This window comes from Agrilus planipennis, unplaced genomic scaffold (genome assembly GCF_000699045.2).
Source record: "Agrilus planipennis isolate EAB-ADULT unplaced genomic scaffold, Apla_2.0 scaffold105, whole genome shotgun sequence".
Lineage (NCBI taxonomy): Eukaryota > Metazoa > Arthropoda > Insecta > Coleoptera > Buprestidae > Agrilus > Agrilus planipennis.
Window position 1 is genome coordinate 33,264 of NW_020438878.1, and position 15,941 is coordinate 49,204.

Consider the following 15,941-nt stretch of genomic DNA (forward strand, 5'->3'; position numbering starts at 1 on the left):
TTACTTATATTTTCTGTGGGGGCGATTTTTTTTTCCTCAACTGTATATTACATATATTACTATTATTACCGTTATGTATTACTAGGTATTATATTGATAAATTGAATAAATGATGTTCCCTAAAACTAGAACATCCCACATCCTTAACTACTCGCAAACAATAATCTAATCTAGGTCTACCTCTACTTGTCTTAACTCCACCTTCTGCCTATAATATGTCTCTGACAAAACCTTCATCCCTGAGAGAGTGTTCCTACCAACCTATCCCGCCTATTTTGACTTCCTTAGAGTCATCTGTTTTCTTATTCTTTACAACACTTCTTCATTTCTAACTTTTTCCATACACGGTATCCTCATCATTTGCTGGTAACACAACATTTCGAACACTTCCGACTTCTTCTTTTCCGCCGCGCCCACCGTCCATGTTTCGCACTCGTACACCGCCGCGCTCCAAAGAATCTTTTTCGAATTATCGTTCGCGCGCATAGAAGTGACTTCTTTTTATTGAGGGCGACTCGACCCTGCGCTATTTTCTGCTTTGCATCCTTACTACTCCTTCTGTCCTGACTTACCTGACTTCCTAGATACCTAAAATCAGCCACTTCTTCTAATCTTTCGTCTCCTATCTTTATATTCGCTCTTGTCCTACTTTTTCTTCCTTTTTATACCAGTATTTTTGTTTTACTTTTATTTATTTTCATGCAATACTGTTTTGCAATACCGTTTCCACTTTATTTAAAGCTACCTGTAACTAGATGGTATCGCGTAAAAATATGCTATAATTAAGTAATAATAATTTATTTACCTGTACCGTTTTATGTCACAGTGTTGAAACAATCGTCCAGTACAATAAAGTTAAGCTAAAATCTTCATTTTATCATTTCTATTACATTTCAGATTTCAATGAAGAATGTGCAGACTTTAACTTAATTAAAACTGTAAAACACCCTGCTCCCAGCATTTTGAATCAAAAAAATGTATTTACACTTTTTTCTATCAGATAGATTATACAGCATTACACGTCATAGTCGAATTTTAACCATAAAGATAAACGGTAATCCTTTGGACAGGGTTCTCGTTCGCCATTGTAAAAGGGGGAATTGAAGATAAACAGGCAGAATCAGGACAGTTTTTAATTTCAACGTTAGGATGTGACTTATTTATTTATTTGATAAAATTTAATGTTTATTACATAATAAAGCACTTAACTCCGGTTTAAATGAAGTGTCAAGAACAATAGGATAATAAACTTTGAATATGGATATTAAGTTTAGGCAGTTTAAGAAATGTATACTGCGGGAAAGTTAAAACAAAAAGGGAAACGTTTTAACACCGAAAAGGAATTTTATTATTTTAAGAGGGTTGAAGGAATTGCACTCTAAATTTACAATAGTATTTTTGGAGACCATTTAACACAACAACACCTCATTTATCGCTTTGGAGTCTCTTACAATAATTTTCCAGTGGCAAATTAAGAACAAATTAATAACAAATACATAAATAATTGACAAATAATCAAAATTATATGAAATAATATTGTTTTCGTCGTTAGTAGATACTATACTTCTGCATCCTTAATTAAATTCGTTTTTCTTAAAAGCTTTCCCGAATTTAAAGTGACTTCTTTTTAGTACATTTTCAAAAAAATCCCCTTTTTTTTTTTACTGGTTTTATTTTTTATTATATATTACTACCTATCATTAAACATGAATGCAAACTTTCAACCTAACTGAACAATAATGGCGAATAGTTCCAAATTGATTTACAACTAGTTTTAGGACTTTCTTCGTGCTAGATACTGATGGGGTTTCCCAGTCTAAACCTTACCAGATTGTCGCGGTTTGATCAGATTAGTTACGATTTAGTTGTACCTTTAGTCAAGTCACCAGTGAAGATGCTGTCGAAATGCCTAATCAAACAATTGTGGACCAGTTCGACAGACAAATACAATCATCATCATCATAAGGTCGTTAGTCCTCCTACTCTAGCCTTTCCTATCCTGAGCTAATCTTCGCATTTCCCTAAAACTAGAACAGCACACATCCTTCACTATTTGCTAACAGTAATCTAATCTAGGTCTGCCTCTACCTCTCCTAACTCCCGTTTCTGCCTCTAATATGTCTCTGACTAGACCTTCATGGCTGAGAAGGTGTCCTACCAACCTATCTCGCCTATTTCTTATTGACTTCTGTAGAGTCCTCTGTTCTCCTATTCTTTCTAATATCTCTTCATTTCTAACCCTGTCTAGCCACGGCACCCTCATCATTCACCTGTAACACCACATTTCCAACACTTCTAACGATTTCTCTTCCGCCGCGCCCACCGTCCATGTTTCGCACCCGTACAGCATCACGTTCCAAACATACACCTTTAACCTTTTTCAAATTTCTAAATTAACCGTTTGCAAGAATAGAAGTGCTTCTTTTTATTGAAGGAAAGATAAAAAAGTAGATAAAAAAAATACAAATACAATAAACCAATTTAAATGAAACCACGCAGTATTATCTGATTGTTTAAGTCAAGGGCTCACAAAAATATTCTTTTTGATGAAAATTAGGTAATTATAAATTTCCTATTTCATATATTGTGTATATTAAATCAAGTATTGTAGAAGGTACTGGATGTGTAAGTGTATGTGTAGGTTAAGGTCGTAATAGTTAATTAATAAACACATTTACTCTTTGCTTGAAGGACTCCTAACCGATTATTGTAATACCACTAACACTTCGGCCTCTTATAGCTCGTAATTCCCAGGATACGGCGCGGCGGTCGATTCCATTAGGAATATTAAAATTGTCAGAATTCTAGTTAGAACCATTTGACTCAAATTGCTATCCTGTCCGATTACACAAATGGACGTCTCACGTAATTATACAAAAGCAAATTTTAAATTTAGTCCGCCTTTTACGAAGAAGGGATGAAACAACAACGTCTTCTTACCACTTTTTCTCTTTCACGTTTCGTAAAAAGAACGACGAGCAATTTATACCTTGCAGAAACTTCACGATAATAATAATAATTAAGAGCGCGACATTTGTCAATTAACGATTCATATAATATCATACGTACGTATATGTAAATAATTAATTTAAAATCGAACTTGACCACTGCCTTTGCGTTTGCACTTTATTTTTGCACTTGCTGTTTGTCCACGACACGGTGTACTCACGCTGATTGTGTGTTGTATTTTTGTGCATTTTGTGCAGCATTCCTACTATGAGAACAAACAAGTTCGGCCAGTATTCTGGCGCCAGTGGATCAGGCGTAAAATCTTCTCAGTCAATAAACCTCCTGTGAAGATCTACCACGTATACGTATGTTTTCTTCGTACATATGCGTACGTACAGGACGACAGACATACAGCTCTTCACAAAATTCGAAAACATCAGGAAAATGAAAATGAAAAATTTTACATCATAAGACAGTTTGAAGAATTGAAAGAAAATACCGTATCAAGTACATGCTGAGATGTATTAGAAGTATGTCATGAAAAACAAATGAGAAAAATTCAGAATATAGGATAAAAGACGATTTTGAAATAGGGTCGTATTTGTCGTTGTGAGTTGATTTTAGTAATCTGCGGGATGAAATCGTGCGTTGGAGGCAGTAGTAAAACATCCCATTCAAAGGAGAAAAGTGCAGACACTCCATTTTTCAGATTCGAAAAAGATGTATGTCTGGAGCAAGGCTCTCTATGATTGCGAAACGTGGACGGTGGGCGCCCAAAAAAAGAAAAAATCAAAAACGTTAGAAACCTGGTGTTACAAGGATAGGTACCGTGGACAAAAGAGGTTAGAAATGACGAGGTATTAGAACGAGTAAAAGAACAGAGAAGCTACAGGAGTCAATAAGAAATAGATAAGATGGCTTGGTAGAACACCTTCTTAGGCATGAAGAGCTAATTAGAGGCGTATTAGAAGCAGAAACAGAAGTTAACAGGGGTAGAGGTAGACCTAGGTTAGATTACTGTTCACAAATAGTAAAAGATGTGGGATGTTCTAGTTTTATGGAGCATTCGGGATGACGCTGGTTCGATTCCGGGCCCGTCTGCCTTGGTCCAAGTTGTTCTGTGGTTTCCTTGGATCACTTACGCAAATGTTGGGGCACTAATATTCCATAGATAATTTTTATTCTCTTCTATTCTCCCCTAACCATCACTCATCCATTCCAATGATTCCTGAAAGGACTCCGAAGAGACTCTTCCGTTCTACCTCTAGGCGTGGTCTGGGGCGAGGGACTGTCCGCTCACTAGAATTAGTGGCTGAGTGGAATGAAACACCCAACTTTTTTTCAAGTTTTAGCTTAGGATAAGGAAGAGTGGGAGTGCTTATCGAACCAGTCTTAGGACTAACCACTGTATGATGATGATGACGACTTGCGGTATTTTAGGAGGTAAGAGAAGGGAAGACGCGAAGAGAGAGAGAATTATTTTCCTCTTCTATTGAGAAGGATGGTAGGCATGGTAGAAAATAACAGGTGGAGGTGCAAGTCCAGGCATCCTTAGGACTGACGACTTTATGATGATGACGATGAAGGGGAAAATAGCTTAATTTGAACCATAGCAATTTCTCGAAAACTAAAACATGTTCCTATCTGGTGCCCTAGAGACGAAGCCTAGCAACTCTTTGTGCAACATATAATAGAGTTTTGTAATCAACTGTTTGGATTAACAACAAATGACGTTAGGAAATTAGCCTTCAATGTTGCGATCCTTCATCGTTTCAATCGGGAGAAGAAGATGGCGGCTAAAAAATGGTATTACCAATTTATAGCCAGGAATACGGACCTTTCCTTACGACAACCAGAGTCAACGTCACTTAGCAGGGGCAACAAGGGTTTTAATCGAAAACGTGTAGCAGAATATTGGTATTCTCGAACGCTTGTGTGATTAACATAAATTTGATGCTAGTGGAATAGACTTGTGGATGAAACGAATTTTTCGTTTGTTCTAAAAAACTTCTAGAATATAGTTTCTCAGAAAAGACAATAAAAGTGGCGGACGTGGAATTAACACAACTGCGATATGATCTGCTAGTGCTGCTGGACATCACGTACCGCCAAAGCCCATCTTCAAAAGAAAAAGACAAGCGCTGGAACTCAGTACAGAGAAACACCAGCTGACAGTATCACAGAACATTCAAGCAGTGGATATATAAATTCAAAAATATTCATATATAAGAAGAAGACAGTTCGTTGACTATATGCATTCAATTAATTAGATGGACATATCACGCACAGTAAAAATTTTGGGCTTTTTTATTGGCCAAGGAACATGAAATCATTATTTTGTAAGTGCAAGTACCGGGGCACACGACATATCGTTTACAGTCTTTGAATGTGTCCATTTTTAAATCTGTGAAAACGTATTATGGGCAAATTTCATAACTATTGGTCGTTACACAACGCAATATCATCTAGCTGGGATATTTGGAGAAGTGTACAGTTATGCTGCCATTACTATAAGCGGATTTAGGGCTACTGGTATTTGGTCAGTAGCTAGGAATGTCTTTGATGACTGTTACATTATTGCAAGTCTAGCTCTAGCCTTATCGGGCGTACCAGTTAGCAATCCCGAGATTAACATGTCGACTAATGACAGCGGCGAAGACATTCCATCATTGAATTTTATAAATCATAGGTAATAAAAACAGCATGCCCTTAGCCGAACTAATCAAAGCATCAACAAGGCAGCATGCTTCATATTATCCGTTAATTTGAAGGAAATTTTACCTTTACTACAACCTGTGTAAAACAAAGGAAATACAAGAAATAGCACAGACTGAAAAAAAAACTTTAATTACAATCAATACTCCTTATAATGATGATGATAAGAACCAATTCCAATAAGAGAAATGATTTGCCCGAATAAAGAAGTAGGCGATTGAAAAATTGAAAATTTTGAAACTAAATCAGCTAAATTTCAAAGGGAACTTCAAAGTAAACCTACCAAAAATTGGTCAAGCACACAATGTCAAACCAAAACTCGATAAAAGAAATGATTCAGTGCCAAAAATGTAAAAACTGGATGTGTTGCAGGACATGGAGTTAAAAAATTCTATTGCATTGACTGCAAAGTAAATTAACTCTTTTGTAAAATTATATAAATACAGCGGTTCAAATTAAGAAACGGAAAGTTCAATAAAGAAAATTGGTTTCCTAAATAAATTGAATTTTTTGAAGATTTCAAAATTGCTTTCCATTTTTTTATATTTTTTAGTTGTTTAGTTTTATAAATTTACTAAATATAGGTACCTAAAATTGAAAACATAGGTAAAATAGGTAAATAAGCTTAAACTATAGTACTGGTTAAGTTACGACAGGTAAAAGTATACCCATCTCAGGTAGAGCTTTTCTTACCCCGTTTCATAGTGTAAAAAATTCATTTTTATGTTACATAATAGTTGTTGTTTATTTATTATATATTGTGTAGGTTAGCTGTGGTTAGGTTACATTAAATTATAGGTTAGGCTACATTGATTTATTGATTTGATTGATTTTTATACTTAATTGTTTTGCAAAAATTCACATATTTTTTTGTTTAATTGTTGTTAATTGCGTTGGGGTAGATCACACGTCTTTGGTATACAGTCGTTTTTCATACACTAGCTGATGAAATAAGCTACGCCGAAGCCAGAAGATTGTTAAAGGTGTATTTTTGGAGTGCGGCGCCGTACGGGTGCGAAACATGGACGGTGTGCACGGCGAAAAAGAAAAGGTTAGAAGCATTCGAAATGTGGTTTTACCGGCGTATGATAAGAATATCGTGAGTAGAGTTTAAAGTTTAGAAATGAAGAGGTATTAGAAAGAATAGGAGAACAGAGGACTCTATGGAAGTTAATAAAAAAATAGGCGAGATAGGTTGGTAGGACACCTTTTTAGGCATGAAGATCTAGTCAGAGACATATTAGAGGCAGGAACAGGAGTTAAGAGGAGTTGAGGTAGACCCAGATTAAATTATTGTTCGCAATTAGTTAAGAATGTGGGATGTCCTAGTTTAAAGAAAATGCGAAGATTAGCTTAGGATAAAAAGGAGTGAAGGTGCGTCTCCAACCAGTCTTAGGACTGACGACCACATGATTATGATGATGCTTGAGCCATTGTTATATGATATGAAAAGTAAAATATGCGCTGTTTGTAGTTGTACAGTTTCTCAATGATATTGTGTGGATCTGCAACTAAAACTGTTATTACTCTGGCATTTTACCGCGAAGAGTTTGTTTGACGATGAGTATTATCCAGGTATCTGGGAATAGAACGAAATTTCTATTATATTAGTCTCTCTGTTTTGATCGTAATGAATTGGTTCCATTTATAGACACAAACAAGCGAGCTCTTAGACGAAAGGGCCCATCCATTATTATTACATGAGAACACGGTCAGTGGAAACTTCAGTTTTCTTTTAATCAATTAGACTGCTTTCTAATTCCATTTACCTGCTGTATCCCTACTAAGTTCGATGTTAATGGGAGGACTCTCCGAATATTTTACGATTTGTGGGGTTTTCGCTTTTGTCTTTTTTCTTAACGTTTCCGCCATTGGTACTAGACGCCTGTCGCTTATTAGGAGATTAATTAAGATTATTAAACAATAACTCCAATGTTAAGCACGTAAACGAAGACCAATGAACCAATGAACAGGCGGAACATTGTCACTGCGCAACTCAAAACCATAACCAATGAGATTCCAAACTTCCTCCACATTTCGATGAAGAAGAAGTAGAAACTTCTTTTCTCTCCCGCGCATACGCACCACATCGATTATCGGCCGTCTTCTTAATGACATACAGCTACTTGTGTATAAAAACTTAAATAGCATTATGATATTAAATGAAAATATTGTGATTATATTTCTTGGAAGCAAAGACCAATCGTGTAAAGAATAAAACAAAAAAAAAATGTATCAAACCTGTGCAGTAGTTTTTGCGTGATTCGTGAATAAGGGCATAGATACAGAGGAAGACACGGCGTACTTGTGGCTAATTGCTGCAGTATCTGTGATATATTTCTTTTAATGTGGTCTTTCGTTGTATTACTTCATATATTGTTAAACTGGTGGTGTCCTGATTTTGGTCTAAAAAGATCCCAACGTTTCGCTAGTAGGACTAGCGAGCTTTTTCATATAGGTCCTTCCATCTCTGATGCTGGATATCGACGGCCTTTAAAACCAGGACAGCACCAGATCACCAATTGGTTGCGAAAATCTTTACCAATTTATTGTATATTGTTTGTTGAACTTTTTGCATTTAACTTTCTCTCGAAATGTTGAGTTACCTGAATGGAGTTGAAAGGAGGGCGATAATTTATTGAATAATTTGTGGTTTAGATGAAGAAAGTTTATAATACATATAATGAACAATAAAAGATTACGAAATTCATCCAATTGCTTTATTGATTATATGTTGCGATTGTTTCCCCAAATATTGGGTTTTTCAAACATAAATACATTCTAAATCTGTATTTTCTGTTTGAAGAGAATATTTTTATATACTTATTTGTCTCGCATTAGATGCATAACTCGAATTGTTGTTTGTATTGCTGGTATATTACTTCTTTCAGATTATCAAGCATTGATGGTCTTTTGCTAAATACTATTGCATATTTTATGCTAATTTTTAATCATAAATGAAAGTATCAACATATTAATTAAAGGAAATTATTTATAAACTTTTCATATTTTTTGTCAATGTTTAGATTCCGTAAATATATTTAACCTAAGATATTCTTCATCTCTAAAGGAGTTGCACAATTTTCGTGACGACCTGTACAAACGGCGGTCATTAAAAAATAAAATATATAGTAAGTCCGTTCTTCCGATTTACGGTATCGGAAGGCCAATAAACGACCTTGAATAACGCGTGTGTATAATTATTGTATCTAAAGTAATCGCTGGCTCCCACATCGAATGATTTTTTTCTTCTTTTGCATTCATGGTAAAAACTCGTCAGACCCGTTCATTAACTAACTTCCAAAAACGGATAACGTCGATGATAGCCAATAATTTAATCCTAGAATGTCAAAATATTTGTTTTTTATTTAGCTTACTTGGTTTAATAGAGAGCGTTTTCCATGATCACCTAATAAATGCAGCTTTATTTACATCAATAATATTTGAAAAGAACGGATAAATGCAACTTTGACTGTCACGTCGACTATTGTACATCACATCAAATAATAATCTTTTGTTTGTTAATCTTTGGACCTAAACGGAGACAATTAACAGCTTCTGTATTTTTTTTTTCGTAACTGAACTAATAAAAATACTGGTATGCAAGAGAAGAAAAACTAAGGGAAGAGCGAATGTAAAGATCGGAGACGAAAGATTAGAAGAAGTGGCTGATTTTAGGTATCTAGGAAGTCAGATAAGTCAGGACGGAAGGAGTAGTAGGTATGTAGAACCGAGGATAGCGCAAGGTCGAGTCGCCCACAATAGAAAGAAGTCACTGCTATGCTCGCGAACGATTAATTTATAAATTTGAAAATAATTGTTAAAGGTGTTTGTTTGAAGTGCGGCGCTGTACGGATGCGAAACATGGACGGTGGGTTCGGCGGAAAAACAAAAAGTTAGAAGCGTTCGAAATGTGGTATGAATGATGAGGATAACGTAGTTGGAGAAGGTTAGAAATGAAGGGGTATTAGAAAGAATAGGAGAACAGGGGACTCTATGGAAGTTAATAAAAAATAGGCGAGACGGGTTGGTAGGACACTAGGACGCTAGGCATGAAGGTCTAGTCAAAGACATATTAGAGGCAGAAACAAGAGTTAAGAGGAGTAGAGGTAGACCTAGATTAGATTACTGTTCGCAAATAGTTAAGGATGTGGGATGTTTTAGTTTTAAGGAAATGCGAAGATGAGCTCAGGATGGGAAAGAGTGGAGCTGCGTGTCCAACCAGTCTTAGGCCAGACCACCCTATGATGAACTGTGAATGTCAGAGGAAACATAGAATTTTATTTATTCTTTCACGGTTGTTTTTAGAAAGAAACTGGATTTTCGGATTCTAACCATGACTCATTGAGGAAATCATCATGACGGATTACGCTGGCGTCAAAATTGTTCGATGTTTCGATTCCGATCACAGGGGATATCTTCAGGAATTTCATGTTAACCATGCAGGAATAACAAGGGGGCTTCTTGTAGAAGAAGATATCCCGAAACGTCAACCACTTTTGACGCCACCATAATCCATCATGGTCATTTCATCAATGAGTCACTGTTATAATCCGGAAATCTAGTTTCTTCGTCAGAGGATACATTTTATTTTTCCATTAATGTTTAAATTGAAACGTCCACGTGGAAATTTGGGATACAATACTTTCCATGGTGTTTCATTCCCACCAACCACTAATACTGGTAGGCAGGCAGTCCCTCACGTCGGAAGGTAGGACGGAAGGCCCTCTTCAGTCTCCTTTCAGGAATTGTGGGAATGGGTGGGTTGTGGTTTGGATGAGAAAAAATAAGAAGGACGAAATGAAGAGAATCGAAGATTATCTGTGGAATATTACTGCCCCAGAAGTAAGTGATCCAAGGAATCACAGAAAAACTTGGACTAAGTCAGACGCACCCGGAATCGAACCGGCGCGGCGTCCCTCGAATGCTAAGCAATGGACTAACCCTCTAGGCCATGCCGCTCGGTTTAATTGCAGTGACCCCTTTTAATTTTTTCACATTACTTATTAATTAACATCATATATTTTTACTTCTCTCTCTTTACTACTAATTTAATATTCTTAGTAAGAATCCTTTTGTAGTGATTTTTGTCCCTAGTCCTCTTTCGGTGATTTGACCAATATTGGACTTTTCCACAAAACAAGACAAAAATCACTCCAAAAACTTTTGAGTATGTTAGATTAGTTTAGGTTAAGTCACATTAGTTTCTTTGTTAATATGTACTAGATTTAATGTGATTATTGCTCGAAAAAACGCTTTGGTCATGTACCGTTTTGATTCATATTTTCTAAACTTGGACAAGAACCGATGGACCCGGGATCGAACCGGTACCCTGCCGAAAGGAAAGGAATAGTCTACTCCCCTACTACCCCAAGGTGCCGGTGCTGTAAACCCACTCCTTTCAAATCTTTATATTCCCCCGTTTTGCTGCAGAGTCCTCCCAGCATACCTTGTCAGCACAGTTTCCGCTGAAATTGCTAGTCGCAATTGCCGACGAAACGTTTAGACTTAACCGTTTATTTTAATCATCAAGTTCCTCAGCCCGAATCTAAATTTTAATGTAAAATTTTTTATTTATTAATGTTCCGTTTGTTATATTAGAAAATGAAAAAGATAAAACGACGTACAAGAAGGTCCCTCCCCTTAAAATAGAAAGGATGATAACCTTGGAGGAAAAGTTACGACGAAGGGAAGATAATTAATTATTTACTGGCCAAGAGAGGGCTAGGCGTTTTTGGCATGTTCAATGAATAAAGGAAGTTGTGGTGCTTTAAATCAATTTTGAATAGGCTTACATAAACAGATAATTACATTTAGGTATTCGATTATAATAGGAGGGTGGGTTTACTGTTATTAGCAAAAAAGCGCTTTTATCATAAAAGACGAACGAAAGTATCGGAAACTGCTCTTTATTCAAACCGTTCGTGTATTGAGTGGACAAATTTCGATGTTTGTTTAGGACAACTCGGTTAATTTAAGGATGTTTGGGAGGTTTGTTAAAATGCTACGAGATAAATAAAAATTTGGAAGAACGTTCCTCATTCAATTCTAAAACTCCTGTAAAAATTACAAATCGATTTACCAAACCGTTAAAAAGTTATCGAAATTTAAAAAAATTGTAGTTTTATGGAGATACGTTAACCGACGAACAGATTGAATTTATTTTTATTAACAGAAAAAAAGCTACAAAAAATTTCAAACTTTTATAATAAGTAACTTGAACTCTGGAGAAGGTTATTCAAATTCACTAAATGGTTATCGAGGAAAAAATGAAAAGTTAGCTGAAAATCTCGTTTTTACTTGATAATATAATGATAATATTTATAATTGTCTGAAATAAATGCAATTTTAATTATAATTTAAACATATTAAAAAGTTTTACGCTCAATATTAATAGAGATTGAAACTAAATATTTTTTTGTTTCGAAGTTGAAATCAAGGCATACTCACTGCTAAAAGTCAGTTAAAAATTTTCCATATTATTCGTTATTTCTTATTTTATTCAAAGTTTTTGGTCAAATTCCAAATTTTCTCCTAAACCATGTAGTTTTTTTTTTAGTTTAGATAGTATTTATTTACATAATGATATGCTGCAAAACCTAATTAATCACGAATTTCTAATTTTATGTACTCTTGTCTTCGATTGTACCTCCCGAACATCCTTAAGAGATTCAAAAAGTAAATGGCACCTTCTCGACCTTTTTTTTTTAGACAAATTTAATGTGAGGTATGTTTAAAAACTTGCTCTCGTTTTTTGTTTTATTATAAGTTATAAGCAAAAGTTGAAAATTTTGAGTTTTTGTGACATATGAATAAAAAACACTTCTTTTGTAAAAAATACAGTGACATCGAAAAAATTTAAAAAAAAACTTGTAATTTTTTTTATAGGAATGTGCTTTAGTTAAACAGATATTTATTCCTCAATACATTTACATAAATATGGAGAATCCCATTCAATGTGTAAGCATTTAATAACAAAAATAATAATTGGGAAGTGCACGATTTTTTAACTTTTTTCTACGATTGGTATTCTATGCAAAAATAATTCCTAGAGAGCCTAGTTGGTTTTTTATAATTTTCAAACAAACAAGATTGTGAGACGTAACTGAAACTCGAAATTTTGTTTAAGTACAACTAGAAACAATAGACGACATCAAGTTTGTGTACACACCAATAAATTTGTTTCAGATAAAAGAGAGAAACTTAGAATTTTTTTTGAATCCCTTACAGTTACAGAATTATTCTATACCAGGGGTCGGCAAGTAATTTTAGTCCGTTTGAAAATTTTTATCGAAGTCCAGAAAAAAACATATTCCTTCCTCCAAAAAATAATAAAGGCGTGGCTCAAAGCTCAAACATACTTTATTATCTATAGATAAATATGGTATTTTTTCAATAATTTATTTAAGTAACTTTAAAAGTTTTTGGCGATTCAGTTTTTGACCACCAACTGGCGACCGTTGTTTTATACTAACATTGAAATTTGCCCAGGCTTGACACCTCCACTCTTTCCAATCCTGAAATAATCTTCGCATTTCCTCTAAAACTACAACATCCCACATCCTGAACTATTTCTGAACAATAAACTAATCTAGATCTACCTCTAGTCCTTCAACTCCTTTTTCTATTTTTAATGTCTTTAAGGTGTCCAGAAGGTATTCTACCAACCTGTCTCGCCTATTTCTTCCTCTGTTCTCCTACTCTTTCTAATACCTCCTCATTTCTAACCTTCTCTATCCACGGTATCTTCATCATTCGCTTGTAACATCACATTTAAAGATATATACTAAAAGAATTTAAATTTGGAGTCGAAAAAGTCTATATAATTTCTCCCAGTGGATCTCTGTTTGAAGATACTAGGCAACATGGGACATAACATTATTCTTTGTGCTTAATTTTCAATTTCGAATTCGTTTGTTAAAACGTCGTTTTCGTTAATATTCTGGAATAATCTTTTTTCCATCTCGCAGTTCTATGATGACGCTAATTTTGTACAGAATATATAAACAAAGGTAACTAGTTATATTATAAAAACAGTTCAGAGAAAAACGAGAATTAGATACGCCCCATTTGGCAAGACGCTTTGACAAGAAATTATTGATGACAAATGCGGTTCATTTGTTTCGATTACTGCGGTGGAAAAGTGCCAAATAAGCAACTAGTTGTTCTAGGCTAGCGTAGAACTATTAATATGGATACCACAAGAGCATTCCTCAGGTTGCTATTTCGTTTTCTCATCAATTATTACATAAAATATGAAATAAGATAATAATTTTAAATGAAATTAATATGACGAGAGATATTTTATGTTAATCAACTAGTTCCAAGGATAGTCTAATGAATTACTGAAAAAATGGTGCAGTGATATTGAAATTAAATGCTACAATATCTTTTTTCTTAACCTACATAACAACAGATAGTAAAAATTACAAATAAAAAAATGTACGGACATCAATACTGATACTTAATTTTATTTGTTACACTTGTTTTAACAGTTATTAATTTTTTCGAAGGAATATAGGAGTTACTTCTCGTAGAAAATAGCAATACGTTACCTACTTACGCGATAAGATATCAGCTTAGTCGTATGAATGACTTTTTGTAATTAATTGGACAATGCAGGAAATGTAACAACAAGAAAATATTATCTGTAGTAAACTTCTAAATATTATTGAATACCAACGATTAATTTCCACTGATAAACGTATAAAATATGACAGCAGTGGAAAGTTAACGTACAGGCTAGTTTACACCGACAGAGTAAATATAATATCTAAGTACAGGTAGTGCACCGCCATCTGGTTGGTATTTGCTGCTATTAAAGTATGTACTTATTTCATTCTCGGCTGAAACTTAAGCCAGTTACTAGACTCGCTACTTGACTAGCCGCTGAATNGTACAGGCTAGTTTACACCGACAGAGTAAATATAATATCTAAGTACAGGTAGTGCACCGCCATCTGGTTGGTATTTGCTGCTATTAAAGTATGTACTTATTTCATTCTCGGCTGAAACTTAAGCCAGTTACTAGACTCGCTACTTGACTAGCCGCTGAATAAAATTATAAAAAAGCTTTTTTACTACACCCCAACCAAATGAACGTTATTTTCTCTCATTTCAGAGACGAAAGAGTAAAAAATCGCGTTTTTTCTCTATAAGGAAGTATTTTCCTCGTGGTTTTCAGCCTTACCATCGGATCGGGTGGCAATTTACATGGGGAAGATATCAAAATAGGTTGGTAAAATTCCTAAAATCAGAAAAATCGTACGTTCTAGGCAGAGCAATAAGTCGTTCCCAGGAGTTTACTGATTCACACCCAGAGGGAATGTCGTATACCGTTCCGTTGGTGTGCAATATAGGTACTATAATGTATTTTATTTCCATCAAACAACCCATGCTGGTAAGCGGAAAGTTCCTTCAACTTACAGCTTAGGATAACATTAGATTAGCTTAGATTCCTTTTAGAAATTGAGGGAATGAGTGAGTAGAGGTTGTGGAGTGAAACGAATGAAAACAGATGAAACGGACGAAATGAAGGCAGAAGAAGAAATTAAATATTATAATCTGTATTATATTATTACTAGCATTTGTCTAAATGATACATGGAAACCACAAAAAAACATGGACTAAGACAGTTGGCAACTTTTTTGGTTGAGGGTTAAAATCAACCAAAACCTGACTATTAAGAATACATTTCCAGTCAGCAGTATTTACAGTTTAAAACGGTTTACTTTAGTAAATAATAATGTAAATTTTATGAAATAGCGAGAATGACGAACAACAGGCTCATCCAGCAGCTACAAAATTAGTTTGAATAATTAAAGTCGCTATTTTCCGCCTATGCTTGTTACTGCTGCGTAGTAGTCAAATGGAAAATAGAGAAAACCTAAACCAACGAGAAACGACAAAAACCGACGGCTTCCTTGATATCATGAGATTCGTTTTCGGATGAGAGATTTGAAGGAAAAAATACATATACATTTAAACTGGTTATGTTTAGATTTTATAGCTTTCTTAAATATTGCATGCGTTTCATATTCGGATTTCAAGCGTGTCACTTATCAAATTCGTGACCCTTGGGTCAGGGGTTCCGAAGCTTAGTGGGCAAACCACCTACCAATTCAGTTTTTATTTACGTGATGAGGTTTTTTACATTAACTTTGGAGCGGTGGAGAATAAAAAGAAGATTATAGATAGGAGCAAAAACTACATAGGGTCGTAAGAGTGAAACCAAATTTTGCTCGGAAAGTCGCTGTGCTGTAAAGCAGTGCGCATTCA

At 34.9% G+C, this 15,941-nt stretch overlaps 1 long non-coding RNA gene across 1 annotated transcript in view; it reads right to left on the bottom strand.

The window, feature by feature from the left end:
• The window catches only part of LOC112906725, a 141,526-nt gene that overhangs the window by 935 nt on the left and 124,650 nt on the right, over positions 1–15,941 (bottom strand). The window lies entirely within an intron of this gene.